The sequence below is a fragment of the Lygodium microphyllum genome, chromosome 24 (assembly GCF_053477565.2).
Source record: "Lygodium microphyllum isolate KBCC chromosome 24, Lygodium_microphyllum_v1.1.10, whole genome shotgun sequence".
Classification (NCBI taxonomy): domain Eukaryota; kingdom Viridiplantae; phylum Streptophyta; class Polypodiopsida; order Schizaeales; family Lygodiaceae; genus Lygodium; species Lygodium microphyllum.
This window is the reverse complement of record NC_141158.1, coordinates 62,805,032-62,820,242: the sequence shown is the minus strand read 5'-3', so window position 1 is coordinate 62,820,242 and position 15,211 is coordinate 62,805,032.

Sequence of the window (15,211 nt, the reverse complement as noted above, 5' to 3'; positions counted from 1 at the left end):
GTCATAACAGTGCCAGAAGACAACGAAACCGTGGAAACAGCCTGTAAGAAACTAGGCATGGCACGCAGAGCACTAAAAACAGGACTACAGCTGCCGGCTCGAATGACAAGAGCCAGCCCAAGCCTAGAAGAACAAGATAATTCACTACTAGAGGCAGGGCTATCTCCCCAAGAGATAGACTCATTGGGCTTCACAGCAGAGGCAGTGCAGCAAGAGCAATGGCAAGAGGGGGATGAGACTGACTTCAATTTTGAAATGGGGCCTCAAGAGGAGGAGTTGGTCCATCCACCCCCTTCGCCACCACCAGAAGACCAGCCGCCCACTGACCCATCGCCGCAGAGAGAGCAGCCGATCAAGAAGAAAGGCAGAGGAAGCTTATTGAAGAGGTCAGGGCTAGACAGAGGGCTCAGCCAGTGATAGCGGCCGTAGTGCCAATTCTGCCCACCCTAAAAGAGCGCCCTGCGCGCTTCCAAGCAGACATCACTGCCTGGGAGCAGCAGGAGTTGAATAGACAACCCTATGACTTTGCTTTCAGCTTCCCCACGAACTTAAGAAGAGTTTTACTTATTAAAGTGGTGGACGAAGTCATAAGTGTCGCTGGAAGGCTAAGAGATAGGTGGTTGCTGGAAAGAGAGCAGCATCCGACTGCATGGAGCAATGTAGACAATGAATACTGGCAGAACAAGGTATTCAGACCGCCAAGATCTGTGCCATGATATGAAAGCTAGCCTCTATGGAGGAGAAGGCTAGGTTTGATGAATATGGACACTTGGATGACCTTTTGTAATGCACTCCCCTCCGAGCATAAGGATCCCACTCACATGTTGTACCCTTGGAGGATTGGAGTCGATTTTGACCCAAGTGCCCATGGAAGGTATGATTTCCCAATCATCTACAATCCTAATTGTACAAATTACGAGGATGCTCTTACCTTCACCCCTAGCGATCTATGTAATGCCATTGTACACTCTCTAGATACATTCTCCTCTTGCCTTGACCCAGCATTTATCACCACTTGTAATTACCTTTGCCTACTTAGAATTCTCCTTAGGATAGATCCCACTCCGCAAGAGTGCAACTTACCCCCTCTCTTCTTCGATCCTAACATGATTGATAGCTATGCCATGGCCCGTCTCATGATGCGAGCCACGCTCCTACCCTCGTTTTGCCTAGCCCTTTTAGAGGATATGAGCGATAGCCGATTTTCAACTTGTAATCATCCCTTCCTCTCCACCACCACACTCCAAACCCGTCTTGATCTATGTAGGTATCTGCAAAGACGACCCTTCCTTAATAGATCCTGCAAACCCCAACCTCCTTCCCAACATGATCAGAGTGAGCAACAGTAGCCATATCCTCCTCTGTAACTTCTTCCCTTATTAACAACTATTTTTTTAAAAAAGAAAGAAAGAAAAGAAAAGCAAAGAACTTACAAAAAGAGAAAAGCTAAGAAAGAAAGGCAAAGCAAAAATCATGACAGCACAAGCACTCACTTGTTGTAGAAGCACTCAATCACTACATAAGCACTATCACTGCACCTAGGGGTTCTCAAGTTAGGAGTGCCCGGTGGCTTCAGTCGGCCGGCTCCACTCCTAACCCCCTAGCCCCTTTTGCTCCCCCACTTCACCCTTAGGGCATATCAAGGGCACGACATACCTAGGGAGGTAACACTCACCTATGGTTAGACCTGTCACCCTAAGCCACTTGCACCGCACCTCCCTTGGCACAAATGGATCCTCAAGTGTGGGACATCACCCAGGCTTGCCTGCGGTTAGACCCGCCTCCCCATTCCATTAGCACGAGCACAATACACTAACACGATATGGTAGACACTCCCCTTAGGTAGAGCACATCACCTTCTCCTGTCAGGCATCACAGAAAGCAATAAACCACCAACTTCGGAGGCCTCGTCAACCACTCACTATCCATTTAACTTCTCTGACAACCATCATTCCTCACCTTCCACGAGCACCTGAATCTCCACGTGGCCCTCCCCTTTACATCATCATTTGTCCAACTGCCTACCACTCTGCAACAACACAGAAGTGCCATGGGACTGGCACCCGTCTAGGAGGGGGGTAATGTTAACCCCGAGTCAAGATGGCAAAAAATGAAAAAAAAAGTAGAAAAAGCACGGAAAAAGAGCAAAGACACGTAGGCGACCGCTAAAGCTAAGCTGGGACAAAAAACACAATTTTAAATGAAAGGCGCCTCAAAAACTTGGAAAACTCTTGTAAAAGAGCGCCAGGCTCCCTCCTGTGCCAATTGTAAAATATTAGACGGGTGTAGGCTAAAGGCATAAGGCTAGAAGAGGGAAATGGAAAAGAGACCTTGCCACAATGGCTAGTCATGTAAAAAAGGGGATAGGTGCCCATGGGAATTTAGGGTTTGTATATATAAAGTTCAAAAAGTGAATGGAAGCTCATTCTTTTGGTGTGTGGCAAAAGGAGCCTTCATCTTTTTCTCTCCTTCTTGCTTGTGTGTGCTCTTGAGAGAGGGAGTGTGAGAGTGTGAGGGAGTGAGTGTGTGGGAGTGAGGGATCAAGAGGGTGAAGCTCTTCACCATCTCCTCTTCTCTTCTTCTCTTCTCTTCTTTTCTCTTTTCTCGCGCGCGCGGCTATGGAGGATGGAGCTTGGAGATGGAGGAGGCTTGAGGATGCTTGAGCTAGTATCAAGAATTGTGGAGCTACCGAGGTGTGCAAGGGAGGAGGCTACTCACATCGGGATCAAGGTAAGCTCATTACATTCGTAGGATCGCGATGGCGTGTCGGCTAGGTGAGAGATAGCCATTAGAGCTCGCTTGAAATGCTTGAAGCAATAAGCGGTCTGTGGGTCTTGGCGGTTGAGCGAAAGCTCCCACACTATGGTGGAGTAAGAAACACACCCCTTTACTATAGTAGGAGGTCCAAACTTGAAATCCGCAATGGAAGTTTGACTAATGTGCAAAAAGATGTGCACATGTTACAACTCAAGCCTTTTATACTAAACCTTAACTCTATGCTTTATTACAAGCCTATTTAACCTAAAGTTCAAGAATTAACTCTTTCTCTTGCAAAAGTCAAGGAAAAGAGTCAAGATATGATGATGGCTTCCAAGTGGACTCTTTCGTAAGTAAGCTGCTCTACCATTTTATAAGATATTCCAACATTGATTAGTTTCTAAAAGCTTTTTTACTCTTTTCAATGACCTTCTCGGGTTCATAGTTAGGGAGATTGTCTTCATCCATGGGAGGCATCTCTCTAAAACTTGAATTGTTGGACCCACATACTTCTTTGCTTGAGAAACATGAAAGATATCATGGATTCGCATTAAAGAAGGTAATTCGAGTTGGTATGCAAGCTCGCCAACTTGCTTGAGGATTTGATATGGCCCATAGAACCTATGAGCCAACTTGTTATGGTCTTTGTTCAAAGAAGCATACCTAGACTTAGGCACCTTTAGAAATACCCAATCACCTTCTTCAAACTCTAAATGTCTCCTCCTCTCATCTACATAAGCCTTCATGACATCTTGTGCTTCGTGAATGTTTTCTTTACATTGATTCATCAATGCTTCCATCTTCTCATGTTCGGCCTTGGCTTGTGGATTTACACATTCATAAAAAAGGGTAGAGGTAATTTGCACTTTGTATCCCTAAAGCTCCAAATGGTGACAAGTCAATGCTCATATGATAAGTGTTGTGGTAAGAGAATTCAGCTAGATGTAGCCATTGGTCCCACAAGGCTTGAGTATCATGACAAAAGTATTGAAGGTAGACTTCCAACTATTTATTGATGCACTCCATTTACCCATTCTAACCAGATTAAACACACTCTCTACTCCTAGAAAACAAGAAATTTCACAAAGAAATGCTAAATCATGGCTATTCCATGGATAGTCCTTTCATTCAATCCACAATACAAGGAAGCCATAGCTATTGCAAGAAGATATAACTCAGTGCCTTACAAGCTAATGCTAAGCTAAGAATTGATTGTTTGTCAAATGAGTCAAAAGTTCCTTACAATGGCACCTTGTGCCCTTTTATACTACTAAACCTTGAAGTCCCAACCAATGCTTCTTCCCTAAAGTTATTACCAAGGCTCATAGAGTAATTTATCCTCCATTATAGACCATCCTTGCCATAAGAAGCTTTGCCCTCAAAGCTTGAGAATGACAAAGATACAACATAATAGATCACATAAAGAACTTAATCATGGAGGTAGGCTACTAAATATTCCATATTGTATCAAAGAGTCCTTCATAAGAAGAAAGCATCACAACTGTGGCAAAACTTGAAAAATCTGAGTGTTGTCCAAAATAGGGCTACAATAGAAAAAAGACTATAACTTTGGATTGGTGCCTTTAAATGAGACAAATGAGGTATCTAAATGTAGAGAACACACCTAAAGTAAAAATCAAAGTTTGATGCGATTAGGACAATTAATTTTACTTTTAAAAAGTAATACAAGTTGATGTATTTCTATTATGTGAGCATGAAGATCCATTATCTCACAAATGCTTTCCTTGCTTCTAAGCCTTCTTAAGCTTGAGGATGAGTATCCATATTAATATCATAAGCTAGGTATCTTTGAAGTAAACTAGCAATCCAAATCAAATGGAAACCCATCAAAATAAGAATCATTAATGTTAAAGGTATCCTCCACAAAAGCATGTGTCTCACCACCCCTGGATCAAAAGGAAACATGCCAAAAGCATTATGATGTTCTTCATAAGTGTCTTCCATGTTTGCATGCATAGCCTCAATAGTTGGAGTATCCATTATTTGATGTAGATTGCCTTCATTATAGTCAATCATAATGATCATATTAACCTTTGCAATCTTGGCCTTCCACTTCTCCTTATAGTCAACTGTTCACTTTTCACCACACTTAAAACACGATCCTTTAAAGCACATCTCTTGAAGAGCTTCATTTGAAATATACTTTCTTTGAGTACTTTGCAAAGAATTTGTACCCACATCAACAGGCCTTTTAGTATCGTGCTTTCCTTTAGCAATATGCCTAAAACTGGTACCTTGTTTTGACATGTGAATAGTATAGTAATTTGGAATCTCACTAGACAACGAACCTCCTATTTTAGGCTAAAATTTTCTACATTTTTTGCTATAGCTATCTGCATATTGAATGGTAGCATAGACTAAAGTGGGTTACATTGCACCAACTTCAAATTTAGAAAGAGTGGGATCCAAAGATATATTTGTTGAGTTTTATCCCATTGGAGATACCATCCACATACATCGAAAGGTTTAGAAATTGGGTTGATTAATCCTAAACTAATTGACCTCTTTGTTGGAGTGAATACCAATGTCTTTCAAAATTCTCCTTCTCCAAAGGTGAGACCAAAACCCCAATCATCGCCCTCTTGAAAGATTCCCAAGTCAAGAACACTTGCCCAATCTTTGCCATATATCACTACCAATTATGAGCATATCCCTCTAAATGAAGAGCTATGTAACAAATATTGTCTTCTTCCATGAGTGGATATAAAGTAAAGTATATTTGCCATTTGTCAAACCACTCCTCTAATTTTGAAGGGGACAGATTGTCACCCTTAAAATTAGGATGGTTATCTTTTTCTTATACTCTTTATCAAAATGATGCTGCTACTCGTTCATGATTTAATGTCCATTATTATGCATCCCAAAAGATGGTGGTCAATGCACATCAAGATTTCTAGCCTTGACCAATGGGATGTTGTCCAAAGGAATTATTGTCATCACCATGCACTTGAGACTATCCAAAATGATTAGGTTGCATTGGTGACTGTCCAGAATGATTATATGGTTTTCCTTGAGCTTGGGGCTAACCAAAAGAATGATTGTTGACATAAGGTTGTTGCTATCCAAATGAAATAAGGACTTCGTTTGTATGATTACCAAAGGAATGTTGTTGCCCAAATAAACAATGTGCACCACTTGATTGGCCATGTGAAAATCTTCTTTCCTAAAGTCTTTCTCTCTATAGGGATGATAATTAGCCTCTACTATCTTAGGCACATTTGGAGGTGGTCCATAGAAGTATTTATAGAAATGATTATACCCATGGCAGTCTTCTTATTGTCTTGGACTCACATGCACTCCTTCAAATTGATCATGTGCCTTCAAATTGACTTGTCCCTTTTGTTTGTACTTGGCTTGAAAATGCTATTTATATTCCCTTGCTCTTGAAGGCTCTCCAACCTCAAAAATTTCACCATTTTTTTGATTAGTAGTCCCAGGGATTGAATTTTCAAGATTAGGAGAGCTTTGTAAGTTAGGGGTTGTGTGGCTATCATCTTTTCACCAAGAAAGGCTTTAAGCTTGTCAAGTTTAGTTTCTAAACTCATGCTTAATTATTGTATTCCATCTTTCATGCCTTTATTGTTATTGGACAACTATTGATAGTTCTTAGAGTTGTCAAATGCATGGGATGCATTGCTCCCTTTAACCCTTTTAACATCATGAGAATTCTAGCCATTTATTGCACTCATCTCAAACTTCATCATGTTCTTGATTCATAGCCTCTTGAAAAAGTTCTCGCACCTTACAGTATGCCCTCAACTCCTCTTGAATGGTACCCAACATTGGATCTTTCTTTTTATTTTTGGCCATAATGAACCATATAGTTAGTAATTTGCCAATAACTTTTGATTCCAATACCAAAACAGAGAGATTTTTGACTCTGAATGACGTGATGACTCCCTCTATCAATTCTCATCTTTGGTTTCCGTTAGATTGAATGTATCCTATTCTAGAACTAAAACTTCAAACCTATCTAGAATAGGACATAACTTAGTTCTAGTGCTCTTTCAACCTATAAACCTCCTACAACCTACAAATATCCTATAATAACACTGGGGACCAATGGAGAGGCCTATAGGCACATGTGGAGAAGGAGTAATAACTTGCAAGTACCAAATTATTGCTATAATGCCCATGAAAGGTTCATGTTATACCTATAATTAAACCCAACCTGTAATAACCTACTCTTGTGCCCTATTTATGCTTGTAATCCTTGTGGATAATTGATTTACTACTACAATGCAAATTGTATCAGTCTTAATATCCAACCAAATGATATACATGCACTTGTAAATATTTTTGTTGGCTCCAAATCACCAAGGGTGGGCAAAGTACCTCCTGAGCCAGGATTATGCACCCCTTAAAGGTTATAGACAACAAGGAAGGGTCATATCTCTTTTGTCTTGCTATCTTGCCCTGTATCCACTCTTTCATCGTGGGTATTGAACATGGCAAGTATTATGCTAGGGTTATCAAACAGTTATAAAATGCATGTGCTAGAATTAGCCTTTTCAATCTTTCATGAAATGCAATAGGACTAAAATTGAAGAGATTGAATGCTTGGGAGTAAAGGGATTTACCAAGATAATTTGTGACTCACTAATCTATCTCTTATCTCTTTTACAATGGATAATACTTCTTCAAATTTTCAAGCAAACGAATGATGGTTAGAAGCAAATAAAAATGGATTAGTGGGACCAAACATTCAAATGAAGATGTTGTCTTTCAAGCATTGAAAGATTAAATTCTTGAATCTCTAAGCAAATGGAATATGATTGAACAATTGGATAGAAAGGAGGAATCAAGAATTTGAAAGTTACCTCTATTAATATTTGTCAATGGCTTGAAGCTTTGATTTCAATGGAATGCCACACAATGATTGATCAGCACTAATGAAGACTTCCTTTCTAGCCTTCCTCAATAATCTAATCATAGAGTGTGGATGAAGAAGATGGCTCTAAATAAGAGGGGAAATGGTCAATCCAAGATTAATGATTAGTGTCAAGTGTTAAGGGGTGAAAATAGGATCAAAGATTCAAGAAATGTGCTTAATGCCATCAATGTAGAACATAAATGCCTCCAATGATCACTAGCAATGTATTGAACCACAAATAGAAGAAAATAGTGAGTAGATCAAAGACATAGTTATTGTCATGTTCATTCAAGCTTCAAGAATGAAGCCTCCTACTCATAGGGAGTAGTATGTCCTTCAATGTGGTCAATAAAAGCTTGCCATGGAAAATAACAAAGGTTAGAAATCAACTAGGATAAAATTTTTGATGAAGAAGAATGTATGCTCGTTGTAGATGAGACATGTGTGTTAGTGTAAATTGCATTATTTTCCAACAAGGAAGCATGACTTTGATGTCGTTTTTCTCCAAATCTTGTCCATGTCCTTCAAGAATAACCATGGTTTGTTGTGGAAGAGTTTGTTTAGTCACAATTAGGGTGTAACTAAGACCTATGACCAAGTATCCAATTATAGTACCCTATCTTGATGACTATAACCATGTTGTGACATGAAAATGACCCCATTAACAAGATCTAAACCAAGCTCAGATACCAATGTAAAAGAGGCTTGCTTTAGCTAGATTAAACTAAGTGTCTACTCCTAGAAAATAGAAAATTGCATACATAAATGCTAAATCATGACCATGCCATGGATAATCCTTTCATTCAATTTGTAGCACAAGGAAGCTATAGATGTTGTAAGAAAATACAAAGAAGATGTAACTCGGTGCCTTACAAGCTAATGATAAGCTAAGAATCAATTGTTTGACAAATGAGCCAAAATTTCTTTACAATGGTACTATTGAAAAACAAGGATCTTGAGCAAGGTTAGCTATGGAGGTTGGAAGTCAGTGAGACAAAAAGCATGATGACTACTTATTGGACAAGACTCTTACTCAAGTGAATCAGATTTCAAGATAGACATGGAAAGGTAAACACAATCTTGAGTAGGCATGGACAAGATTGAAAGTGCAAAGTACAATAGCATTTCATTTGAATGATTATCAAGTATACTCTTTTATAGTTGTAGGATGGTGCCACTTTTCCCTTACTATGCCTATGGGATACAATGCATCTCTTCTAGGTTGTTGCATGTTCTTTGCTTACTATTCCGTACAAAGAGACTATCATGGGAGTGTGATTGCATATTTCTCAATATCCCTCCTCAATCACAACCATTAAAAACATTGAGTATACAGAGGCTGTTATGAGTAGAACCTTGCTAAATATAGACATGGAAAACCTAACCATATAAAGCTAGAGGCTATCACAAGGCCTCACTGAGCGTATAGAGGCTGTAGTGCACAGGTTACATGAGGAATATAAGGCTTATGATTGAATCATTAATGCAAGTACATACAAGGCTTTTAAAAGTCAGTTTGAATAGTGGGAAAAGGATTGATAAGTCTTGTTCTTCTACTCTTGAGTGTCTTCTTCTTCTTCATGGCCTTCTTTGTCTTTGACAGTTGCAAGGTAGACCTTTTGTGATATTTTCCTAGCATAACAAAGTTTTTCAATGTGCCCAGTTCTTTTACAAAAGTCACAAACAATGTATTTCTTCCCTTTGTACTTGTTGTTAAGATAGAGCATATGTTCTTCTTTTGAAGTGCTTGCTTCCTCTTTACTTTTGAGCTTCTTCTCTTCTTCTAGGAGTGATGCTTTGATATCTATCAGCTTTGGATTTGGCATTTTAATTAGTGTGGTGGAGACATTATCAAATTCTAGAGGAAGACTCTTGAGCAAGACTCTAATGCATATGTCTTCTTCCATTTTTAAGTTAATCCATGCAAGTTGAGTTAGTGTACTTTCCATATAATTAAAGTGAGTTGCAAGGGATGTATTAGTCTTCACATCCAATCTAAAAAACTCAATTAATAATCCATATTTTGAGGATTTATATTGGGCACCAAACAATGTGTCCAACTATTCCCAAGTGGCATGAGATGTATCACATGTGTCTACATGGTGGATATAATCATCATCAAGCTCAAGCTTGATGATTGCTTGGGCTTTGTCATCACTCTTTTTCCATACTGCTGCAAGAGCACCATCTCCAAGTCTTTTCTCGTGTCCAGTGAGTTGAAAGGTTAATTTTGAGGGTTTATTGATTGATTTTTGGTTGTATTGGAAGTGTTTGGAGTGTTTTGGGATGTGTTGAGTATAGTTCATGATGGTTTTTGGTTGAAATATGATATTTTTGATAGGTTCTGTAATGTCTTTGTTCAGTTCTAATAGGATCTGTTTTTCTTTTGTTTTGATCTAATTTCTTTTTGTTTGTGAGGTTAGGATTATGAATAAGTCTTTTGAGGAATTATTGAGAGTACGTTGAATGGTTTCTTATGGTTTGAAGTGGTTTTGGTTGAACTTGTATGGTTTTTATGCCTTTTGTTGATCCTCTGTAGTGTTCTGTTAAGGTTCTGTAGATATTTAGTTTCCCTCTGTTTACTTATGTGAATGTTCTGTTCAATGGATGTTTAGCTTTAGGAATGTTTTGCAATGTTTGAAGAGAAAGAATACAAGCTCAAGGAAAGAAGTAGTTGTGAAGTAAACACCACAGTGACAATAGTGAGCTCTCAAGGGACACTGTAGTGGCTTTGGTGACTCTTTATATTAGACATACTGCTTGGGAGGGGTATCCATGACCAAGGGAGGGTTATTGAGGATTATTCATTGTTGTAATTTCAATGTACTATTGAGTGAGGATATGAGAGAGAGAGATCAAGTATGAGAGACAATCATTGCTATGCTAAAAAACATTGTATCTATATGAGAGATTGAGAGAAGACTATGAAGACATTGAAGATGAATACTATGTGATGAAATTCCATTCAAAGTGGAGCATTCTTTTGTGTTTTTGTGGTTCTTTGATGGATTCTAAGAAGAATATGAAGAATGTGATCAATTTTGTTAAAGATAAAGCCGTGGGAGATTCTTTTTATGATGTTGTATGAAGATTTGTTGTGCATGGTGTTCTTTTTCTTGTTATGTGGTTTCATAAAGGATAAAAACATGCTTGTTGACGAATACAAGATATATTTTCTTGCAGTAAAGTCCTTGTTTCATTGGTGTTCTCTTGAGATCTCCAATTGCCCACAAACCTTTCTTCATGAGGATTAGCTTTATCCTTGTCTACCATGTGTGGAAGCTCATTCCTTTGAAGTGGAATGACGGGAATCTTTGCCCATTCTACAAGTTTGAGCAAAACCAAATCTTTGAAAACAAATTAGCACAAGAGTTGAAACCACATGTGTCAGGAGACACAAGTGAAAGTAGTGTTAAAAGATATTATGCTTTAATGATTGATGTTGAATCCTCCCCTTCTTGCTCATTTGATATAGAAATCTTGTTGAACCCTTAGTGTAACACCAGATCAGAGTGCCAATGACTTGTTTGAGCTAAGAGGAATGAGTAAATGAAGTGAAAAATTAGCTTGAAGTTGAATGGCTATGGTTGCCACAATCAGGATTTCTGAACCCAACTGATCTTTCAACCTCCTGTGTGGCTTGAGGAAGAGATAGGTGCAACTTAACATTGTGCAACCTACAGATGACGAGAGTTGTACAACTAGACAGGGGTGTAGTTTAAACAACGACATGGAAAATGCATAATGCTAGAGAGAAGGGTCACCAATATTAGAGATTGAGGTGCTAGGGAGAAGATCCATGAGTAGAGTGAAAGGTCTCCAAAAGAAAGCTGATAAGGATATTATATGGATGAAGAGATCTAGCTACTCCAAGTGAGTAGGATACTACGAGCTATGGAGGTCAAGAAGAGTAGAATGAAGATGGAGTGAATAGATGAAGTTATCTGATGGGGAAATGAGCTAAGCTTAGGTTGAGAAGAGCTGGAAGAGTAGTCTGTAGAACTAAACCAAGCTCACTGGAAGTCAGTGACAAGAAGCATAATGACTAATGATTGGACAATACTCTTACTCAAGCGAATTAGGTTCCAATATAGATTAGCTTGGACTCATAAACACAATCTTGAGTAGACATGGACAATAATAAAAGTACAAAGTACAATAGCATTTCATTCAAATGATTGTTAAGTACACTCTTTTATAGTTGCAAGATGGTGCTACTTTTCCCTTACTATGCCTATGGGATACAAGGCAACTCTTCTAGGCTATTGCATGTTCCTTGACTTACTGCTCCCTCCATACAAAGAGGCTATAATGGGAGTGTGATTGCATATATCTCAATAGGTACCTTGTGCATTTTTATACTAAACCCTAAAGTCCCAAACCGATGGTTTCCTAAAGTTATTACCAAGGCTCATAGGGTAATTTATCCTCCATTACAGTAGTACTTTCATATTAGTATTTTATCATGTTGTAGACTAAGTCTTCTTGTGTGAATGATGATGAAGAAGAAGAAGAAGAAGAAGAAGAAGAAGAAGAAGAAGAAGAAGAAGAAGATTTCAACCCTACTTCTATATGTGCTCAAGTCTCCATTGTGTGTGTGTGTTGTTGCTTGCTTCACCTCTCTCTCCTCTTGTCTATTTTCATAGCATTGGAGCTATCTCACGACTACATAGAGCTCAATCAAAGGTTGAGTAAAGGTGATCGATTATAAAAGAAAATAAGCAAGCAAGGAGTGAGAAGCTCTTTCATCTTATTCAATTTGCCTTAGAATATAGCCACATGAGGCTCATAAGGCAAGCAAGAGGTTGCAGTCTTTGATTGTAGTGAAACTTAATTAGCACAAAGAGTAGCATACGCATTATAGAAAAGCCCTTCCATGTAGTGATTTTCGCTATCTAATATTGTTCAACGTCTATTCCGGCCCTGCAAATTGATCAAAAGTAAAATTTAAGTATACTGTAGATTTGATGGTGTTTATCATCTATAAATACAAAGATTATAGATTCCGAGTTTGTAAGGTCTTAGGTATTTTCTAGATTGTAGACACAAAGGGCATTCATATACAATTTGCAAATTGCAGTTATTATTGTGCAATCAATGAAAAAGGTTGCATGTTTGGATCATAGTGTATCTATTGGCTTGGTTGAGTTGCTTTCTTGTGAAAATATTTGATAAGTTTAACCAAATTATAAGCGATAAGCTTGATAAGGATAATTACCTACATAAAAGTTTAGGCTAACAAATTTATTGAAGGGTAAAGGCATTTAGAATAACAATGAAGGAGACATGGCAATGGCACCCAAAAAATAGATAAAGTCTAAGAAGGATTGGGAGCAAACATAGAGTAAAGCGATGTATTGGCCATTTGTGTGAGTGTCACAAATAGTATGACGGGCTATTTTCAAGAATCTAAAATCCTCACTATTGCTTTGAAGAATCTGGCAAGGTTGTCAAAGGTAAACATAAAAACCAAAAAGCTGCAGCTCAAGTCAACTTAAACATAGGGGAATGTGTCCAATCAATGACAATGCAATAAAGATCAAGAGTATTGTGAAACTTCAATCTATTAGTATATAGTTTATGATGATGTTGTTGTGCGAGCATGTTTAGATGGGCTTGGAGATGAGTACAATAGCTTCAAGTCATCTATGAATACTAGGGATGACATCCTTGACTTTGCACATCTGATTTCTATGTTGATACTTGAGGAGAAGAACCTTGTCCTAAATCCCTCTATTTTTCTCTAATCGCCAAAGTTATGGTGCACAACAAAATAGGGGAGAATGGTCCCAAGGAAGGCGGAGCCAAAAAGAGCAAGTTGCAAGCTTTAACCAATAATAGAATTCTACTGGTAGTAGGAAACGCTAGTGTTGTGATGAGAAAGGCCACATTTGTAATAATTGTTTAAAAAAGAAGACTAAAATTAGAAATGAGAAAAAGCAGCAATGTAATTGTACTTGCATTAGCAAAAACAATGATGACAAAAGTGAGCAACTATTTTCCATGTAAATTTTATGAATAGTATGACTGTTGATGATTCATTTATGAATTATATATGGTATGTAGACTTAGATGCCTCTAACCACATGACTTCTCATGGAGAATGGTTTAGAGAGATTCGCAATCTAGAGTCTCTAGGTTTTGTGGAGATAGAGAATCAATACATCCCACTCCATTACTCACATTAGAAATGTTCCCTTGAGTATCAAAAATGGTAAAACAAAAGTCTTGGCTGACATGATGCATGCACCAACTATAACTAATAACATGGTTTATGTTGGCTAGATGGTGAAACAAGGATTACAGATTCAGTTCACATCTTATGGTTGTTATGTAGAGGACTTGGAAATGGTTATAGGTTGGGTGCAAAAGGTAAGTGTACTAGTAGATTGTTTACTCTTGATATAGGCCTACCTAAAATGGATGTTACTAGGTTTGCAAAAGGGTCACACATTATGGCTAACATTAAAATTTGGCATAAGTGGATTGGTCATATAAATGTGCAGTGCTTGAAAAACATGTAGTCAAAATAGATTGTGGATGGCTTACAAAAGTGCAAAGTTGATGGGATGCATAAATATGTCAATCATATCAATTTGGAAAGTAGGAAATGTGTTGAAAAGAAAATGACCTATAAATTTTTGAAAAAAGAAATAGTTTTGTAAAATTCATCCTATCACTTTGTTGAGAGTTGCGTGCAAATTGAAACAATCAAATGGCCCTTTGAAGTTATAGTTGTATTAGTCAAACTTTTTATTGACTAGGTCTAAAAGCATGGAATATGAGCCATGATCAACAAAAGGGCTACAAAGAGGGGTAGGATGCCTAAGGGGCATGAAAAAACCCTAAATTACATGTATAAGTAGGATGATAACTAATGGAAGAGAAGTTATGTGTGCAAACTCTACTCTCTTGATTTCTTGCAACATATTTGCCTTGAGAGTGAGAGTGAAGGAGAGGGAATGTGAGTGTTTGTGAGAGAGTGAGGGACAATATGGAGTGTGAAGCTCTTTGCATGCTATTTGATAAAATTATTGTGCCATATGCATACAATAGGTTGGGAATTTACTACAAGAAATGTTGTTGCAAACATGAAGATGACAATATTAACTATCAAAAGTTGTAGGCCAAAGAGAAGAAGAAGAGTAAGGAATAGGGGATTGTTCATATTGATGTATCAAATTTTGATTTTGGGATGAACTATTCTACACATTATGTTCCAAATGACTATGCATTTACTACACAACACATTTATGATCCTTCTATGCATAACTTATGTATGCTAGTTTCCAATATTGGTATTTCATACTTTGATATTTATTTTCTTCTTCTATATTTGATCATGGTGAGTGCCTTCATGAGTGAGAGTGTGTGATTTGAGAGTATAAGAGGGTAAGGGTCATGAAACGAGAAGCCTTCTTCTTCTCTTCATCTATTTGAGCTCATTGTGGGTTTCTCCTCCCCATCTCAACAATAAGAAAGTAAGATCGAAGGTGAAGGATTGTGCACTTGATTCAAGAACGAGGTGAGCCAATACATGGACCATAAGAAGGTAAGTAT